Below are 20,226 nucleotides of genomic sequence, written 5' to 3' on the forward strand. Positions count from 1 at the left end.
TTTATTTTTAATTTTTATTGGTTCATTATATTTGTGCATAATAGTGGGATTTGTTGTGACATATGTATATATGTGTTTGAAATAACTTGATCAATTTCATTCTTTAGTACCTCCCTTTCCTTCTCTTCTCCCTCTCCCTTATTCCCTTTCTCTACTCTGAAGTTTTCTCTTCTACTTCTGTGAGGTCCTTTTTTATTTTTTATTTTTCTCTCTAGCTTCCACATATGAGAGAGAACATGCAATGCTTTGCGTTCTGAGTTTGGCTTATATCATTGAATGTGAAGTTATCCATGAGTATGACATACTTTTTCTGTTCTATATGCCTGAATAAAACTCCATTGTGTTTATGTACATTTTCTTTATCCATTCATCTGCTGATGGAGATCTAGTTTGATTCCTTAACTTTTCTAGTGTACATTTTACTCCGATACTCATGTCTATGATGTATACTATACTATGCAACTAAATACTTTGGAAAAAAGAGGAATAATATAGCTAGGTCATAAGGTGGTTCCATTCCTAGTGTTTTGAGAGACCTCTATACTGATTTGCATAGTGGTAGTACTAATTTACAATCCCTATAATAGTGTATAAGTGTTCCCCTTTCCCCACATTCTCATCAGCTTTTGTTGTAATTTGTATTCTTGATTATGACCATTCTAACTAGAGTGAGATACCACCTCATGTTTGCTTTGGTTGCTAAAGACATTGAAGAGTTTTTTCATATGTTTGTTGGCCTTTTACATTTCTTGGTTTGAGAAATTACTGTTTAATTCATTGCTCATTCATTGATTGGATTATAACAGTGTTTTGTTGTTTGTTTTTGTGTTTTATTTTGATGTTTTCTTTCTTTCTTTTTGTGTTTTTTTTTTTTTTTTGTATTCTGGATATTATTCCTCTGTCAGAAGAGTAACTGGAAAAGATAATCTTCATTATGATAGCTCTTTCTGCACACTCTTAATTGATTCCTTTGCTGTTCAGAGGTTTTTAATACAATCCCATTCCATTTATTGTTTCTTTTTATTACTTCCTGAATTTTAATATTTATTATCATTGCATCTTCTTGTTGGACTGTTCCTTTTACCAGTATGAAGTGGTCTTCTTTGTCTCTTCTGATTTATTTTTGCTTGAAAACTGCTTTGTCAAATATGAGAGGAGATAGACCTACTGGCCTTTAGATATTTTCATGGAATATTATTTTCTATCCTTGTACATTCAGCTTGTGAGTTATGTCTCTTGTAAGCATCATATAGTTGGGTCTTGCTTTTTAATTCAATTCAACAGTGTATATCTTGGAGAATTAAGACCATTTACATTCATTATTATTTTTTGTTTATTATTTTTTGCCATTTTGATTTATTTCTAATATTTAATTTTTTTCTAATTCTCAGTTGCTAAACTACTCTTCTAATGAGATTCATCCTTTCCTGACTTCTGTTCTTTGCTATTATTATCTTCCATAAGTGAGGCTCTTTTAAGTATTTTCTGCACTGATGGCTTAGTAGTCATAAATTCCTTTAGTTTACAATATGTTGTTTGGTTTTAGAACATTCTTTCAGAGCTTGAAACCCATCCACATCATTCCAAGCCCTTTAGGATTTTAGGGTTTATACCTAGATCTGATGTTATCCTGATGACTTAGTTCCAAATGTGACCTTACACTTTTCTCTTTTGAGGCTTTTAGAATTCTGTCCTTGTTCTAAATTTTAGGCATTTTAATTGAACTGTATCATGGATCATTTTTAATCTTTTTTATTTGTGGCTGTAAATGCATCCCATAGCTGAATATACAAATAAATCCCTAGGTCTGAAAAAAATGTGGTTTCATTTCACTGAATAGGTTGGTTATCAATGACATTATTGCTCCCTTGATGGCCATAATTATTAACTTTGACCTGCTAATATTGTCCCAGAGTTCTTGTTTATTGTAATCACAGTTTCTTATTTATTTTCTTTATTGCTATCTAAGTGTTTATATTCATAGAGTTTTTCTTCAAGGCCTAAAATTCTGTTTTCTGCTTGGTCTATCTATTGGTGATGTTTTCAACTGATTTTTAAATTTAATTCATTGAGGTATTTCATTTTCAAGATTTTTGTTTGATTGTTTTTCAGAATTTTTTAATTGAAATGTTTTTTATATTCTGTACTTTCCCCTTAGTTCATTACTTAGATATTCTTTTAGTTCACTGATCATTTTAACAATCATTTTTTTTTTTTAAATCTTTCCTTTCCTCCACTTGGATGTCTATAAGGTCAGTTGATGGAGTGTTGTGAACTTTGGGGAGTATCTTATTTCCTTGTTTGTCATTATACCTGTATTTCTGTTGATTTTTCCATGTCTGCTAGGATAATTATTCTCTTGTGTTATACAAGGGACATTTGGTGAGCTGCTTTCTCTCTACTATGTGCCCTGGGTTGGGTGTATTTCTAATTGTCAATATTCCCACTCAACATGATAGCACTATGTTTAGTCTCTAGTGCCACTTTGAGAGGAGATACTAATTACCATTTAGACCACATCAAAATAAAACCATATACTAATAAACCTTTAAAAGTGTTTATAAAATACTTGGGAATCAACCTAAAAAAAGAGGTGAAAGATTTATACAATGAAAACTACGGAACCCTAAAGCAAGAAATAGAAGAAGATCTTAGAAGATGGAAAAATATACCTTGTTCATGGACAGGCAGAACTAACATTATCAAAATGGCGATACTACCAAAAGTTCTCTATAGGTTTAATGCAATGCCAACCAAAATCCCAATGGCATTTCTTGTAGAAATAGATAAAGCAATCATGAAATTCATATGGAAAAATAAAAAACCCAGAATAGCAAAAGCAACTCTAAGCAGGAAGTGTGAATCAGGCGGCATAGCAATACCAGATTTCAAACTATACTACAGAGCAATAGTAACAAAAACAGCATGGTACTGGTACCAAAACAGGCTGGTGGACCAATGGTACAGAATAGAGGACACAGAGACTAATCCACAAAGTTACAACTATCTTATATTTGATAAAGGAGCTAAAAGCATGCAATGGGGGAAGGATAGCATCTTCAACAAATGGTGTTGGGAAAACTGGAAATCCATATGCAACAAAATGAAACTGAATCCCCTTCTCTTGCCATGCACAAAAGTTAACCCAAAATGGATCAAGGAGCTTGATATCAAATCAGAGACTCTGCGTCTGATAGGAGAAAAAGTTGGCTCCGATCTACATATTGTGGGGTCGGGCTCCAAATTCCTTAATAGGACACCCATAGCACAAGAGTTAATAACAAGAATCAACAAATGGGACTTACTTAAACTAAAAAGTTTTTTCTCAGCAAGAGAAACAATAAGAGAGGTAAATAGGGAGCCTACATCCTGGGAACAAATTTTTACTCCTCACACTTCAGATAGAGCCCTAATATCCAGAGTACACAAAGAACTCAAAAAATTAAACAATAAGATAACAAATAACCCAATCAACAAATGGGCCAAGGACCTGAATAGACACTTCTCAGAAGAGGACATACAATCAATCAACAAGTACATGAAAAAATGCTCACCATCTCTAGCAGTCAGAGAAATGCAAATCAAAACCATCCTAAGATACCATCTCACTCCAGTAAGATTGACAGCCATTATGAAGTCAAACAACAACAAGTGCTGGCGAGGATGTGGGGAAAAGGGTACACTTGTACACTGCTGGTGGGACTGCAAATTGGTGCAGCCAATTTGGAAAGCAGTATGGAGATTCCTGGGAAATCTGGGAATGGAACCACCATTTGACCCAGCTATTGCCCTTCTGGGACTATTCCCTGAAGACGTTAAAAGAGCATACTATAGGTATACTTCTACATCGATGTTCATAGCAGCACAATTCACAATAGCTAGACTGTGGAACCAATCTAGATGCCCTTCAATAGATGAATGGATAAAAAAAATGTGGCATTTATACACAATGGAGTATTACTCTGCACTAAAAAATGACAAAATCATGGAATTTGCAGGGAAATGGATGGCACTAGAGCAGATTATGCTAAGTGAAGCTAGCCAATCCCTAAAAACAAATGCCAAATGTCATCTTTGATATAAGGAGAGCAACTAAGAACAGAATAGGGAGGAAGAGCATGAGAAGAAGATCACCATTAAACAGGGTTGAGGGGGGAGGGAAAGAGAGAGAGAAGGGAAATTGCATGGTAAAAGAAGGAGAACCTCATTGTTATACAAAATTACATATAAGAGGAAGTGAGGGGAAAGGGGAAAAAAACAAGAGAGAGAAATGAATTACAGTAGATGGGGTAGAGAGAGAAGATGGGAGGAGAGAGGAGCGGAGGGGAGGGGGGATAGTAGAGGATAGGAAGGGTAGCAGAATACAACAGACACTAGTATAGCAGTATGTAAAAATGTGGATGTAGAACCGATGTGAATCTGCAATATGTAAAAATGGGAGTTCATAATCTGCTTGAATCAAATGTATGAAAAATGATATGTCAAGAGCTTTGTAATGTTTTGAACAACTAATTATAAAAAAGAATCAAAAAAGAGAAAAAACAAACAAACAAACAAAAAAGAAATCTTCTTTACAACTCCACAAATTCAAGTGGAAAAAATAGAAGTAAAGTTCTTGAATAGGGTGAGAGAGTAGGTATTAAAGAAAATCAAGTGTCTATTAAGTTATATATGGCATACAATGGTAAAAGGGAAAATAATAAAAAAATAATTGAAGGGATAAGAACAAAAAATATAATGCAAGAAGTAAGAGAGACAAAATGGAAAGAATATGAACACAGGCAAGGAAAAGAAGATAGAATGAATAATTCCAATAAGTGCTTTAAAACATTAACAAAACACATAAAACTGTATTACGAAATGCAGTATCAAATAATAAGGGAGAAACTATCAAATTAATATGGAAGTTTATGTCTCTGAAATCAAAACCAACATTAGAGAGACTTATTTTATTCCATGTCAAGGTATGGAGAGACTCCTTACTAGGCCTTTCTTATTTTTATTTCATCATTTTGTGAGGCTTAGTAAATGCACACATATCCTCATTTTAGCTTTAAGTTTCTCTAGGTATAGAGGTAAAAATCTTATTAGCCCAACTCTAATACAAACCTTGATGTCTTCCTCCATTCTTTAGTGTGTTCAGATGCCTAATAGCTTTCTGGTGGTTCAGAGGAGATAATCCCTAATTATCTGTAGACTAGCAGCCAGGTCTCTCCTTGGTTGGAGATGTAGTCTTGCATGCCAACTTGTAGAAATGCTTTGTGCTTCTGGAGTTGTCAAAATAGGTGTGAGCTCACCTGAATAAATTTAAGGGTGCACAGGTTGTGGTGACCTAAGGCAGAGATGTGCTGTTTCAATTGAAGTGGTGCAATATGGCCCATGGGAGATGCAGGGCAGCTGCTTCTGGCTGACACACATGTCAGTGGAACTGCATCTGGGCATGTTGGATAGTGACCAACATTTGTTGGGTGCTCATCTGAAGATCACCTCTGCAGGGCATGCTGGTCTCTTGGGTATGGGGCACTTCTACTGGCTACTGAGGGTCATGCAGCTTCTGCCTGCACTAGGGAATTCAGTCAGTGAGCCCACACCTGCACATGATCCATACCTTGAGTCTGTGGCTCCTGTCTCTGTTGGGGCATGCAACACTGCTGGAACATGGAGGCCTCTGCCACATGCTATAGACCCTGCAACTTCTGCTGGCCACTAGAACATAATGTTAGCAGGTGTCTTCAATAACTCAGGGTCCACAGGTGTCTCTGGGGGTGGGCATGTGCAAGCCACCTCCCTGAGTCATGTGTCCCTGATGGATTACAAAAGTGACCAGGGCTTCTGACAGATGTTGGGGATTACACGACTATGGCCAGATGCTGGGACACTTGCAGCTTCCCAGGTGCTGTACTCCTGGAAAGCAATTTGCTTTCTATTCTACTACACCCAACTCCCCTTGTCATCCATGGGTGGGGAGGGGTTGGGAACATTCAACTAGCAGCAATCCTTGTATGTACTCTGGTACAGCCTCTTCAAAGGCCGTCTTCATGATGATATTACTTCTTTAGGTAGATGGGATGAGGTTGTATAGATTTAGCTCCTTCTAAAGAAAAAGGCTTAGATTTCTGCAAGATGAGCCTGGCACCGTTTTCTGTCTGCAATTTTAGATATGCTGTGCACTTCTCCCTCATTAAGTGACTTTGCAGCTTCTGTTCTGGTGTAACTCAGTCTTTCTTATGGAAGTTAGTAACTCAGCTTTCTCGCTTCCTCTTAATCACTTTGTTACAACTACCCCTGACTGTCTAGGTCAGAGTTCAGAATTAAATTATTCTTTTTTGTTTTCTGTTCTACTAACCAGAATTTCCGAGTCACTCTAAGTCTCTGATTGTCTAGTACTGTGTGTTAGTGCATTCCCTTGGACACAGACCTCTCTGATCTGCTGTTTTAATCCTGCTATGATTCTGGAGGACTGCAGAGTCATTCAGATTTGCTACCTAGTTCCACTCTGTCATCTTCCTGACTCTGTCTACTCAGTACTCTTAAACTGTTTTGATTACTATAGCTTTGTGGTATTTCCTTCTTTCTTATTTTCTTTCTAAGTAGACAGAAAATTTCATGTATTTATCATGTACAATTCAACGTTCAAAGTATATATCCATCATGACATGGATACACCTAGTCAATTAACACACATCACCTCACATAGTGGGTTTTTTTCTTGTGGTGGTTACTACAGCTAATGATATATTCTTGAAGAATGTAATTGTTGTTCAAAAATTGAAAGTGTAAGTACGAATTTTTTCTTCTTTTTCAATATTGTTTTGACTATTTGGGGGGCTCTTGCAATTCCATTTGAGTGTGAAGATTGGATTTTCCATTTGTGCAAACAAGGATACTAAGGTTTTGATAGGGATTGTCTTCAATATATAGATCACTTTGAGTAAGTCTACCAGTTCATGAAACTAAGAAAATAATAGAAAATCTTCTAACCCATAAACATAGTTACTTTTATCTTCTTTAATTAAGTAATATTTTGTAGTTTTTTCAAATAGTATTATATAAAGTTTCATAAAAATAGACATTTTTTTAGAAGAGATTCTGGGTTAATAGATAAGCAGAGTAAAAAGTACAGAATACCCTCTGCCTTTGAGTCCCACAACTCTAGTAGCCTCCTAACCATCTGCATCTGCACCAGGGTGGTACATTTATTTCCAGTGGATTCCAAGTTTTAACTGTAGCTTAAGCTGCTCCTTCTGCAATCTGTTTAAATTAATTAACCCAGAAGAAAGCATGTTCAAATGAAGTAACAGGATACTAGAAAAGTAAATACCTAATTGAACAGATTGACTCAAAGTTATATCATTATGGCCTCTTGCAGAAACCAATCTACCTATAAAAGAGCAAACTTCATTGTATATAATCATACAAACCAATCCTAAATTTAGTGAACTATTTGTGGACCATTACATAAAATTCTAAATATGAGTATAAATAAAGTCAAATAATAGAGGGTAACTTGCTGAACTTGATAAAGAACATCTACAAAAAAACTACGGCTAATACACTTAGTGTTGAAACACTAGATTCTTTTACCCTAATGATAGAAACAAGACAATGGTACACCCCTTCACCATTCATATTCAACATCATACTGGAATTCCTAACTAACGCAAAATTGCAAATAATTAGTACAACAAACCATTCAAGAAGTATAGACAAATTGAGAGTATATAATAATTTTCAGAACCTTAATATAAAAATTCAACGGACTTTCTATGTTTCATCAATTAACTATTGAAATTAAAAATTTAAAATATAATACTACTTATGTTAGCTCCAAGACAACAAAATATTTTAAAGTACTGAATTTTGAAATTAAAAAAAAATATGCTCAGGGTTTATTTGAGGAAAATGATAAAATTCAGAAAAAATAAACAAAAGAAAATTAAAATAAATGAATTATTCCATGTTCTTAGGAGGAGTCAATATTGCTAAAATGTCAAATCTTCCCTTCATGATCTATTCAACACAAGCTCAATCAAAATCCAAATAAATTATTTTGGTTCTAAAACTTACACAGAAAAGCAAATGAAAAAGCTTAGCCAATATGATACTACATAAAAGAAATAAACTCAAGGGCTGGCACTACCTGAATTCATTGGTTCACCATGTTTACATTGTGTTTACATTTACATTGTAGCTCTAGCTACAATAATTAATATAGTGTGGTATAGGCAAAAGAAAGAAAGCTACATCATTTGAAAAAAAAAATAATCATAGCCCATGAATATATATACCCAGAAGTATGATTTCTGAATCATATGATAATTCTAGTTTTAATTTTTTGAGTAACCTACATACTATTTTCCATGATGTGTCTACTAGTTTACTTTCTAACCAACAGTTTATAGGAATTCTTCTCTGTATCCTTGTCAACATTTCTTTTTTGCCTTTTTGGTTATTAGCCATTTTAACTGTGGTATATATTTGAATATTAATTCTTTGTTGGATGAAGAGTCTTTACATAATGCAGGTTGTCTCTTCACTCTGTTGATTATTTCCTTTGCTGAGTAGAATATCAAAGACCTATATCCTCGTATTTACTGCATTATATTCACAGTAACCAAAATAGTGAATCTACTAAGGAATTCATTGATGGATGAAAGTGTAAAGAAATGTGGTATAACCATTTGACCCAGCTATTGCCCTTCTCGGACTATTCCCTGAAGACCTTAAAAAAGCATGCTACAGGGATACTGCCACATCGATGTTCATAGCAGCACAATTCACAATAGCTAGACTGTGGAACCAACCCAGATGCCCTTCAATAGATGAATGGATAAAAAAATGTGGCATCTATACACAATGGAGTACTATGCAGCAATAAAAAATGACAAAATCATAGAATTTTCAGGGAAATGGATGGCACTAGAGCAGATTATGCTTAGTGAAGCTAGCCAATCCCTAAAAAACAAATACCAAATGTCTTCTTTGATATAATGAGAGCAACTATGAACAGAGTAGGGAGGAAGAGCAGGAAGAAAAGAATAACTTTAAACAGAGACATGAGGTGGGAGGGGAAGGGAGAGAAAAGGGAAATTGCATGGAAATGGAGGGAGACCCTCATTGCTATACAAAATTACATATAAGAGGTTGTGAGGGGAATGGGAAAATAAACAAGGAGAGAAATGAACTACAGTAGATGGGGTAGAGAGAGAAGTTGGGAGGGGAGGGGAGGGGGGATAGTAGGGGATAGGAAAGGTAGCAGAATACAACAATTACTAATAGGGCATTTTGTAAAATTGTGGATGTGTAACCGACGTGATTCTGCAATCTGCATTGGGGGTAAAATTGGGGGTTCATAACCCACTTCAATCTAATATATGAAATATGATATGTCAAGAGCTTTGTAATGTTGTGAACAACCAATAAAAAATTTAAAAAAAAAAGAAATGTGGTATAAATGAAATATTATCCACCCATAAAAAATGATGAAACCCTGTCATTTCTGGCAATAGATGAAACTCAGGATGTTATTAAGTGAAATAAGCCAGGCACAGAATAACAAATATCATATGGTCTCATTCATATGTGGAAGCTAAAAATTTTGATTTCACACAAGTAGAAAGTAGAATAGTGGATACTAGAGACTTCCCAGGGGAGGGAGGGGGAACAAGGAGGGAGGTTGGATAAAAAGTACCAGAATACAATTAAGGCAGGAGGAATAAGTTCTAGTGTTCTAAAGAACAGTAGAGTGACTATAGTTTACAATTCATTATATATTTTCTAAACAATTTATAAGAGATGAATTTGAAGGCTTTCAAAACACACCCAAAATAGTGTTTAAAGAGCTGGAAATGCTACTTATTCTGTATTAATCATTATATATTGTATATGTGTATAAAATTATCACTGTAATCAATAAATATACATTACTACCATGAGTCAATTAAAAGAGAGAGACCAGAAATAAAGCCATGAATGTTCAGTCATCTGATTCTGGACATGGTGTAAAAACAGTTTAAATGAAGGAGAATTGATGGTCTTTTCAACAAACAGTATAAAATGAACTAGAGATTCATATCACACACACACACACACACACACACACACACACAATTATACCCTTAACAAAATTAACTTAAAGTTAATCACAAACTAAAGATGAAATATAATACTGTAAAATTTCTAGAAGATTGGTTAGAATATCTATCAGATATTGGATTTAGTAGTAATGAATTCTTAGATGAAATACCAAAAATACATTCTCTGAAAGAAAAATTGTTAAGTTGGTCTTTATTAAAATGAAAAAGTTCTCTGTGAAAGACACTATTAGGAGACCAAGAAATCAAATGAAATGCTGAGATAAATTATTTGTGAAGCACATAATTGAAAATGGAATATTCAAAATATATAAATAAATCATGAAGTTTGACAAACAACTGAATTTACAAATGGGCAGAAGATCTCAACAGACACTTGACAAAGGAAATATATAAATGATGCATAAACAAATGAGAATTTGTTCAACACCATATGTCATTATGATATATAAGATACAATCTATAACATATCATGTACAATCACACAAGTATTTGGATAACTAAAACCCGAAGAACAGCAAAAGTTGGTAAGAATCTATAGCAAGAACTGTCTTTGATTGCTGGTGGAATACAAGAAGCCACAGCTACCTTACGAGACAGTTTGTGAGTTTCATATAAACTAAACAGTGTTACCAGGATACAACCATTATGAACCTAGATATGAGTTAAATTAATTTGAAAACATACATACAAAAACTACATAAGCATTTATGACTGTTTTATTCATAGTCATTAAAAACTGAAAGCCACAAAGAGGTCCCTTCAAAGATAACTGGGTAGGCAACTGGGTTACAGCAATACAGTGGGGTGTTATTCACCACTAAAAAGAAAAAAACTATTAAGCCACCATAAGGCAAGAGGGAGGGATACTGGTAAGTGAAAGAAGTCAGACTGAATGTCTAGGTGTTGTATGGTTCCGACTACATGACATCCTGGAAAAGGCGAAAAAGAAAGAAAAAAGAAACAATAAAATGATCAGTGACTGCCAGTAGAAGGGGACTGAAGAAAAGAGAAAGTACACGGAGAAAAACAATGGGGCTTTTAAGGCAGTGAAACTATTTTGATGAAATTGTACTCTTGGATATGTCACATTATGCGTATTGCAAAATTCATAGACTACACAACACAAAGTGACTTTAGATATAAGCTAATAGTTATAACAATAAAAAATAAAGCTAGATGCTATATTTGCATTAAAATAATCTTTTCAATGTACTGTTGTTTTCCATTGTTCTGCATTATTGGCTGCATGTAATGAAGCCCTGGTCTACAAATTAGCATCCTTTTCATATTTATTAATCAAATTCCTTGTGATATCAGTTGCATGGATTTTTAGAGGCTTCATTTTCCTTTGGCATTTCTATAACTCTAACTACAGTGAAGCAATTTAGGTGTGATTATCTGATTCATATCATACCAAAATGTCCTAATTTCTCAATTCCTCTGACCTCTTCCTATCTTGTCTACTTCACCTCGCCCATTTAAATTTGGTCGGTTACCTATTGCACATTTTCCTATATGCACCCCAGCTTGTATCTTTGTCAGTTTTATGCAGTTGGACTGTTATCCTTTTCATTCAGTTATATTTAAATTTTGAATGTGGATTTTCCACAACTTGCTATAAAATTCTTCCCACTTTACTTTTTACTTCAAAAACTCAACATTTTTAAAACCGAATTTATTATTGGTTTTCAAAATGTATATCTTCCAATTCTGGTGAAATATGACCTTGTTCTTATAGGAAAACATTCTTGAATTCTTGGAATAATTACAGTATTTCAAATTTCCTCTTTGCCCACATCCAATCTTTTATTGTAATAGCGGTATCTGTCCCTTTAATCTTATTCCCACATCACCACTAGGTCCTGAATATCTCATACCTGAAGCTATTGCTAGAGTCCGCTAATTATCATGCTGCTTCTACTTTTTATTTCTTCCTTTCCATCCTATCAAATTTTGCTAGATCAATTTTCACATACCATTTTAAAACATCAACATTGCTCTTAACACAGAGTTCAGTTATTAAATTGGCATTCATAATTATTTCCTAATTTTACTCTGAATGACCTCTTCATATTCCTTTCTTTTTAAAATTTTTTAAAATTTGTTTTAAATCGTTATAAATGAAAGTAGAATGCACTTTGATACATCATATATAATGTAGTAAATTTCTTATTCTTCTGGTTGTATATGATGTAGAATAACCCCACTGTTAGTATAGTTATATATGTACATAGGGTAATAATGTCTGATTCATTCTACTATCCTTCCTATCCCCAAACCCTCTCCCCTCCCCATATTTCTTTCTTACTACAGAAAAGTGCCAGCATAACTCCAGCAAAACAAACTATTGATTTGTTGATAGAACTTGCTTCCAGGACTCTAAGTCCAGCACTCCTAATTGACGTTCACATCCATTCTCTTGTCCACCCAAATGTCAACATCCTGCTCATATTATACTTTCCTCTCTAAATTCTTCCCTAATTACTTCTTAATTCCAGGCTCCTTACTAATTCTACTAATTCATTTTATCATGACTCTTCTTTCTTATGTCTTGTTTCCACCAATGAAACTTCTTGTTAGGAATAACAAGGGGGAATTCCCTGTCCATAGCCCAGATAATGGTCATGATTTAAATGATGGGGTTCAGTGTTTCCTACAACTGAATAGTGATTTTGCAGTCAGAAAATGTCTAATAAGAGAAAATGGCATGAAGATATTTTCTCTTCTGTAGAAAAGGTAGCAGGGTTTGACACTTAAGTTATTAAAAATCATACTAACAGTTTACTCTTTGTAAGAATCTGGGCCAGATACTGGGATACCAGAAATGAAGAAAGCACTTGAGAGCTTTCATTAATTATTGTTCTAGGCATATTGGGTTGTAACTTCTCAACTTTCTAAGGCCTAGCCCTTTAAAAAATCCTCTATCACTCATTGCTATGTAAATATTTGCAAAGTTGGGGCAGGAGGAATCTTTGTACCTCAAAGCAGCATGAACATTCATTGAGGAAAATAACTATTTAAACTAGAGCCATATGCGTCCTTCCCTATGTGGCCATATTATGCCAAGGAGACAGGTCTTTAACTCTGTTTTATATATCAACACAATGGAGATTTTCCAGGCAGGCTGGAGTCTAAGCCAATTTGCCTTAGTGAAATCTAGAGAACAGGCCTTCCTATTTTAAGAACATATAAGCCATAAGGACAAAGTCATCCAGACATCTCCATTTTCAGAGTTCATAATGTCAGAATTTTCTTTCAGCTTCGTCTAGCTTGCTTTGAAATAGATTTGCACTTAGTGATGATGCCTATAAATTAATGAGTTCTGTAAAAGTCATACTCCATATACCTCAGTTCATCCAAAGTTTCTTTGGATTTTTATATTTGACTCAATAAGAAACCTCTTATGCAATACTTATTTGTAGCAGGTGTTATAAAAAGTATGCCCTTTAGGTTTTTGGTTGTGATTTAGAAATAAGTTAATTTCAAAATTACTTTTTAATATAAATACCTGCACCCTGGCAATTTAATAAGGATTGCAAAAGATTAGAATAAATTAATTGGCACCCTTAATAATTACATTGTATGTTTAAGTGTCTTTTCAAAGATGTTAATGTCAACCTCTGCTGATAATCATTAGAACTAAAATTATGTCAAAAATTTTTAAAATTTTTTTGATACTCTGTTTCTGGAATGATTTTTCAGCAGTACAGAGCTAGGAATAAAAAAAGAAACGAAAATAACCAAGGACAGAGAGAACAAATGGAAAACAGATATCAAGATGATAGACTTAAATGAAACCATAACAATAATCATGTTAGATATAAACGCTCTATGTACCACATTTAACAAGAAGCACCTGTCAGATTAGATATAAAAACAAGGTTGAACTATGTATCCTATATACAAGTAGCACAGTTTATGTATAAAGACACAAACAGATTCAAAATAAAATGATAGAATGACATACATATACATATAAATAAATAAACTATATATAGTTGTATTAATATTCAAATAGATAGATTTTATAGAAAATAAAACCATTGATAAAGGGGACTGCTATAGAGTGATACAGAGCATAAGTACTAAAGTAGCATAGTGATTTTAAATATTTATCACCTAGTAATAGAGCTCTAAAATGCATGAAAGAAAACTTACAGAACTGCAAGAAGAATAAAGAAATCCAATATAACTCTCCAAAATAAATTACCCCAGTAGAAATTGGTAAGGACTTAGAATCTGGAACACTATCAACCCACTTGGCTTATATGATATTTGTAGAACATTGTAGTCAACAATAGCAGAATACATTTTGGGTTTTCCTGTGCATAGGAAACATTTAAAGAGGCCATCTGCTGGGTCATAAACCAAATCTCAATAAATGTATGTCATACAAAATATATCCTCTAAACACATTGAATCTAATTAAAATCAGTAACAGACATCTGGAAAACACTTAATAAGATATAATTAAAAATTGAAGCTAAACAATAAGTACTTTTAGAATAACATCACAATATTATGGGGGTAATTACAGGTAAATTTGACTAAAGCTTTACCCAGAAAAGCTATACACAGAAAGGTATACGATAGAATAAAAATATTAAATAAATGATATATCAAGCTCATGGGGTGAGAAGATGCCACTCTGTTACAGTACTAATTCTACACAATTAACTTTTAGATTTAAAGTAATTCCAGTAAAAGCCTATCAGATCTCCTCTGCCCTAGAAATAGGTAATTCTAAAATTCATGTTGAAATTCAGATTACCTAGATTAGTCAAAATAACTGAATAAAAAAGGCAAAGTCTGAGAACTAATAATACTTGGTTTCAGTACTCCCTATAAATTTCATAAATCAAGAAATATATATGGGTGTCAAGAGGAAAAAAATCATCAATGAAATGGAAAACAAAGTCCAAAAATAAGTCCACACATAATAGGACAACTGGTTTTCAACAAAGAAGCAAAGCAGTGAGTTATTACAGTTTTTACATCAATATTGCATTGAAAGCATTGGTTATCTAAATGCAAAGCAATAATAATAAACTTTGGTGAAAACCTTGTATTATATACAAAAATTAACTTAAACCATTCCATAAGCCTAATGTGAAACAAATTAAGATTTCTGAAAAATAGAAGAAAACATTTATTTCAATAATTTTTAGATGTCATGGAAAGCACAATATAGAATATATAATGTTGTTAAGTCAGATTTTATCAAAATGTAAAACATAAATGCTTTAATATACAATGTTAGGTGAATGTAAAGATAAACTACAGATTGGGAGAAAATAAATTAAAATCATATATATAATAAAGGGTTTACATAAAGATATATAAAGTTCTTATGATTAAATTTTAAAAGGAAAAAAAAAATAAAAAGATGGTCAAAAGATTTAAATCAAAGAGTTATATAGATGGCAAATAATAGCATGAGAAGATGAAAAGACACTCAGCATCAGTATTAATAGGAAAATGTGAAATAAGAGGACAATGATTTTTATACCTATTTGAAAGATTAAAATTAAGAAGCATCGTAAAGGTTATAGAAGAACAAGAGCTCTCATGTACTGTTGGTAGGATTGTAAAATGATGATTACTTCAGAAAGCAGTTTGGCAGTTTTCAAGAAGCTAAACACACATTGACCACATGATCTGGCCTTTTTACAACTAGGTATTTTCCCAAGAGAATCAGTCATAAAAGTAGTTTATCTTGAGCCATCCATTGCACATCAGAATCCAACAGCAGCGCTTTATGGACACTCTCCATTTTTGTCACATGGAATATTTAAAAGATGACACTCAGGATTGAAAATTAATAAAATAAGCATTTTTGACTGCTTTAGTCAGAACATTCTTAAATATAACCAGAATGTTTTCTTTTTTCTTTCCCCCCACCTTCCCCCCCCCCGTTGTATTCTGAAGGGTGTGCTGATTCTCAGTATAGATTGTTGCCAGCAGTTTTGTCCATCATTGATCTTGAACAGAGTGAAAAGGGACACTGATGTCTTAGTATTATTATAAGGTAATTGTAACTTTCAGCTCCCTTAAAGTTTCTTAGGGAACCACAGGGTTTTGCAGACCGCACTTTGAGAACCCTTAGAAAAGAGGATATAACAGAAAGATAGAAAATATTGAGGTTATGATAAGGGATATATTACAAGAAAAAAAGAAGAAAAAGGTAAAATACCTGGGAAAAATCTAAAAACTGTACAAGTAAATTATGCTGCTAATATGAAACACTCTAAATGTAACATATTTTTAAAGAGTTGAAAGTTCTTAAACAACCATGTCAGTAATATTTTCCTTGCATAATCTGGATTTTCTCATAATTTAACAGAAAAAAATAAAATTCTATGTATATTTGGCCAGCAGTGAAAAATAGTTACATATCCATGTAATTTGGATACAATTTATTGATTTTCAACTATTAGAGTGAACAAATCATACAGGACTTGGTTGAGATTGTGTAAGAGAGTCATGTACTAACACGGACTGGGTGAAGGAACTGCTTCCCCTAGGGCACAGCAGCATAGGAAGTGCTTATCCCAGGGCACAACAGTGTAACTAGGCAGGAAAGATCGAGGAATCAATCAATGAGATGCTAAAATACAGGAGGCAAGGGAGACCTCTAGAAAATGGTTGAAGAACTTCACATTTTAAATAAACTATGCAAAGTTACAGTTGTAATAGCAATATAGGCAATAATACAAATGGCAATGTTGAAATAAAATATGTAGGAGTGTGATGGCATGGGTGAGCTGGACCTTCAGGTTCCAACAAAAGGTGAGAAGTGTTAACTGCCCAAACTGAAAAGTCAAGAGCAGCGTATAATGGTCATGGAAGACAGTCACTACCAGAATTAGGGAGAATCCTGTTTGTAGGAAATATGGCTGAAGTGAGGAGAAGGGATGAATGCTTTCTTCAAATAGGTACAGTTATTAAATAAACATATAAATGATGTAGAGTATATAATATATAAAAATGAAGAATATAGATTACATGTTAATTAAATTATAAATTGTATTTGGCTTTATGTACCTTATATAAGATTATAATTAACTGCAGAATTTCATAATAATGATATAAATAAAATGCATAAGTTATTGTATGAATCATTGTTATTTTTTCTCAAGGATTTAGTCATACCAATGACTCTCATAGGAACAAGTATTTAATCCCTTCTAATCTATGTAGGCTTTGTTTTTTTTATGTTCTAATGCTTACTACAATGTGTAGCATATGAAAACTTCTCAATAAATATTCAGTGAATACAGAACTTACATGTAATGTTATTGCTCCAAGGACTACTGTGGCATCTTTTAAGTGATTTCCTTTGATGAGGCTTTCCTTTCCCCCCTGTAATTCCAGAGAATCTGAGCACATACAGGAAATATAATCTGGTAGTGATTTCCCATTTTTAGGAAGATAAAAGAAGGGAAATAACATCTTTGCAGTGACTACTATATGCTCCCTGAGCATTTTATTTAACTTTTATAACCACAGTATGAATTCTGTAGATCATTGCAATAATTTTGTATTCTGTTTGTATGGTGCCACACAAATGATAAAAGGTCATTGAATAAATAAAATATCCTATTTCCATTGAAATGTGGTGGACATAAATCATCAGAAAATGTAGACAACTTTTCAGAGTATCACTAAGTCATTTAAAATGTACTTCTTGTGAAATCTAGAGCCTGGGGATGTCCTTTATACTCTGTTGTGGCACTTGGAATTTGCCTAGGAGCTCTGTGTGATAGCTCAGTATTGTGGGTGGTATTTTCTAAATTAGCCTTGTCTTATTTGACTTTAAAGAAATGTCATTATGTCTGATCCTTGAACAATCTTACAGAATAAGAACAATGTCTGTTCCACGTGTGGTTAACAGGTTGAATCTTTTCCTAGTCTGTGCTACAGCCCTGAGTGTCACAATATTGACTTTGAATGCCCAGTTCTTCCATAAAGAAGCTTTCAGGAAATCGGAAATCAAGGTACAAGCAACAGCAGCTGTTAGGTTTAATATTCTTAAAACCTACATGAATCTGACTACATGTTTTTTTTATCATGTGGAATGTTAGGGAATAATGATCAACTCAACCTTAAGTTATGATTGACTTTGAAGCTTACCAAACAACTTGGCTCAGCCATGATGACCTAATCAAAGTACATTCCATTTTCAGTTAGATATGTCAAGTTATTTTTTATATACACATTCAAACATGTACACACACACCAACAAAACAGAAACCATACCTAACCAACAGTTGGTATCCGAAATGCAGCTTTTGGTTTGGCATACTCTGTACCAAGAATCTGTGCTACATTTGGTAACCAGACTAATAATAAATGTCACATGAATCCCTAAAAATAGAGCAGTGCAAGCTTTGATATGGTTTTTCTAGGAAAAACAATATAAAATTCTTATTTTCAAGGATGTTCTCTATTTTGTCCACTTGTTTTAATATTCCAGGATAATGCTAAATGATAGAAATAAATAGCAGTGGCTGAGTTCTGAATAGTATTTCAAATCCAATGAGAAGCTGCTTATTTCACATTGTTCTGTCTAGCCTCCCTCCAACTGTACTTTAGGAGTTGTGCTTATTTCTCATCCAGTACTCAGAGAATCGAACAGGAAGCATTTGGGGAGTCTGCTTTAAAGTATGGATGGGTCAGGACTAGAACAGAGAAGTGAGAGTTGTCTGCTTTCAGGGAGAAGGAGGATTGGCTAAATTTCTGGTCTCACTGAAATTTGACAGATATCATTAATTACTTTAGATATTTCAATAATTTTCATCAAATACACTATGAAAATGTGTTTAAAGAACTCTGAAGTAAGCAGATGGGAAAATCTTATTTTTTTAACATTTTAATTCATATTATATGTTTTAGTATGGGCACTGTTTAAACCAGACTGCGCTATTTCAATTTTCACCTCCCAGACAGGATGCTAGGACTGCATTCTCTTTTCTTCTTAGTGCCCTTTGTAGTCCTTCCTGCGAAGCCCCTGAAGACAGTATGTCCAAAGGATGGACCCATAGGATTGTATTAATAGGGCTACAGACTCCTAAATTATCTTCTGTTCTTATACACTTTTAAAATACAGTGATGATCAATGAATGTTTGTTTTAACTGGAAAATAATCATCTTTGTTTTCTTTTTTTCACTTTTAGGAAATTATAAATATTGAGTCTAAATAATTGAGGCTCTCTTTATAACCTATAGTTCTCTCATTTGTAAGGTGGGATAATATATGGCTTAAGATAAGAAAATACATTATTAGTAAAACTTTAGTTTAATCAAAAGCATTGTTTTAAGTAAGATAACATATTAAACTTCAGTCATATGAGTATCAATTTTTGAAATTTTGCCAGACCAATGATTTATCATGTTTTCAATTCCATTTAAAAGTAAATACAATATATATAAAGGAAATTTTTACTTTATACACTAAATAGATGTTCAGTATCACTTTCTATAAATGGACACTAATTTAAGAACAAACACAATAGAAATAAAATTTTATTAAATACTTTGTAAATTAATAAAAATAAGATCTAAAATATAATTAGTGAAAATCTAATTAATTTATAAAATGCATAACCAAAAAATTCCTGACAATCAAATGAAACTCTTAAATATGAGTTGGTCATGAACAGCATTGGAGTCAGCATTGCTTTCTTTTAAGATGTAGATGAAGATCTTCATTGTAAGATATTTCAGGGTTTTTTCCTTGATATAATTCAGCATAGGCACATCAAATGTTAGGTGTATGCAATAGAAATAAACATTACAGTATACTCAGAATGTCACTTAAAATTTTAATAGAGGTGGGCAGCCTCACTATAAGTGGGGATGTAGTGCAAACCAACATCCACTTCCTGACACCCATTCAGCCCAGACTTAGCTTCTGTGAAATCTTCAGTTCAGGAAATGGATTCTAAGAAATAAGAAATAAAAATAACTCCAAACCTATTTTTTAATCCCTTCTTTCTGTGCTGTGTAGTAAGTCAGGTTGTGACTGGAGTGTTAATCTCCTCCACATTACTACATTTGCCATTTCTGGTGGTCAAAGAATGCTGTGATCATCATGGCCTCAGCTCCAGTTATGTGGGACATTCATATC

The sequence above is a fragment of the Spermophilus citellus genome, assembly GCF_964194105.1.
Source record: "Spermophilus citellus genome assembly, chromosome: 3".
Taxonomy (NCBI): Eukaryota; Metazoa; Chordata; class Mammalia; order Rodentia; family Sciuridae; genus Spermophilus; species Spermophilus citellus.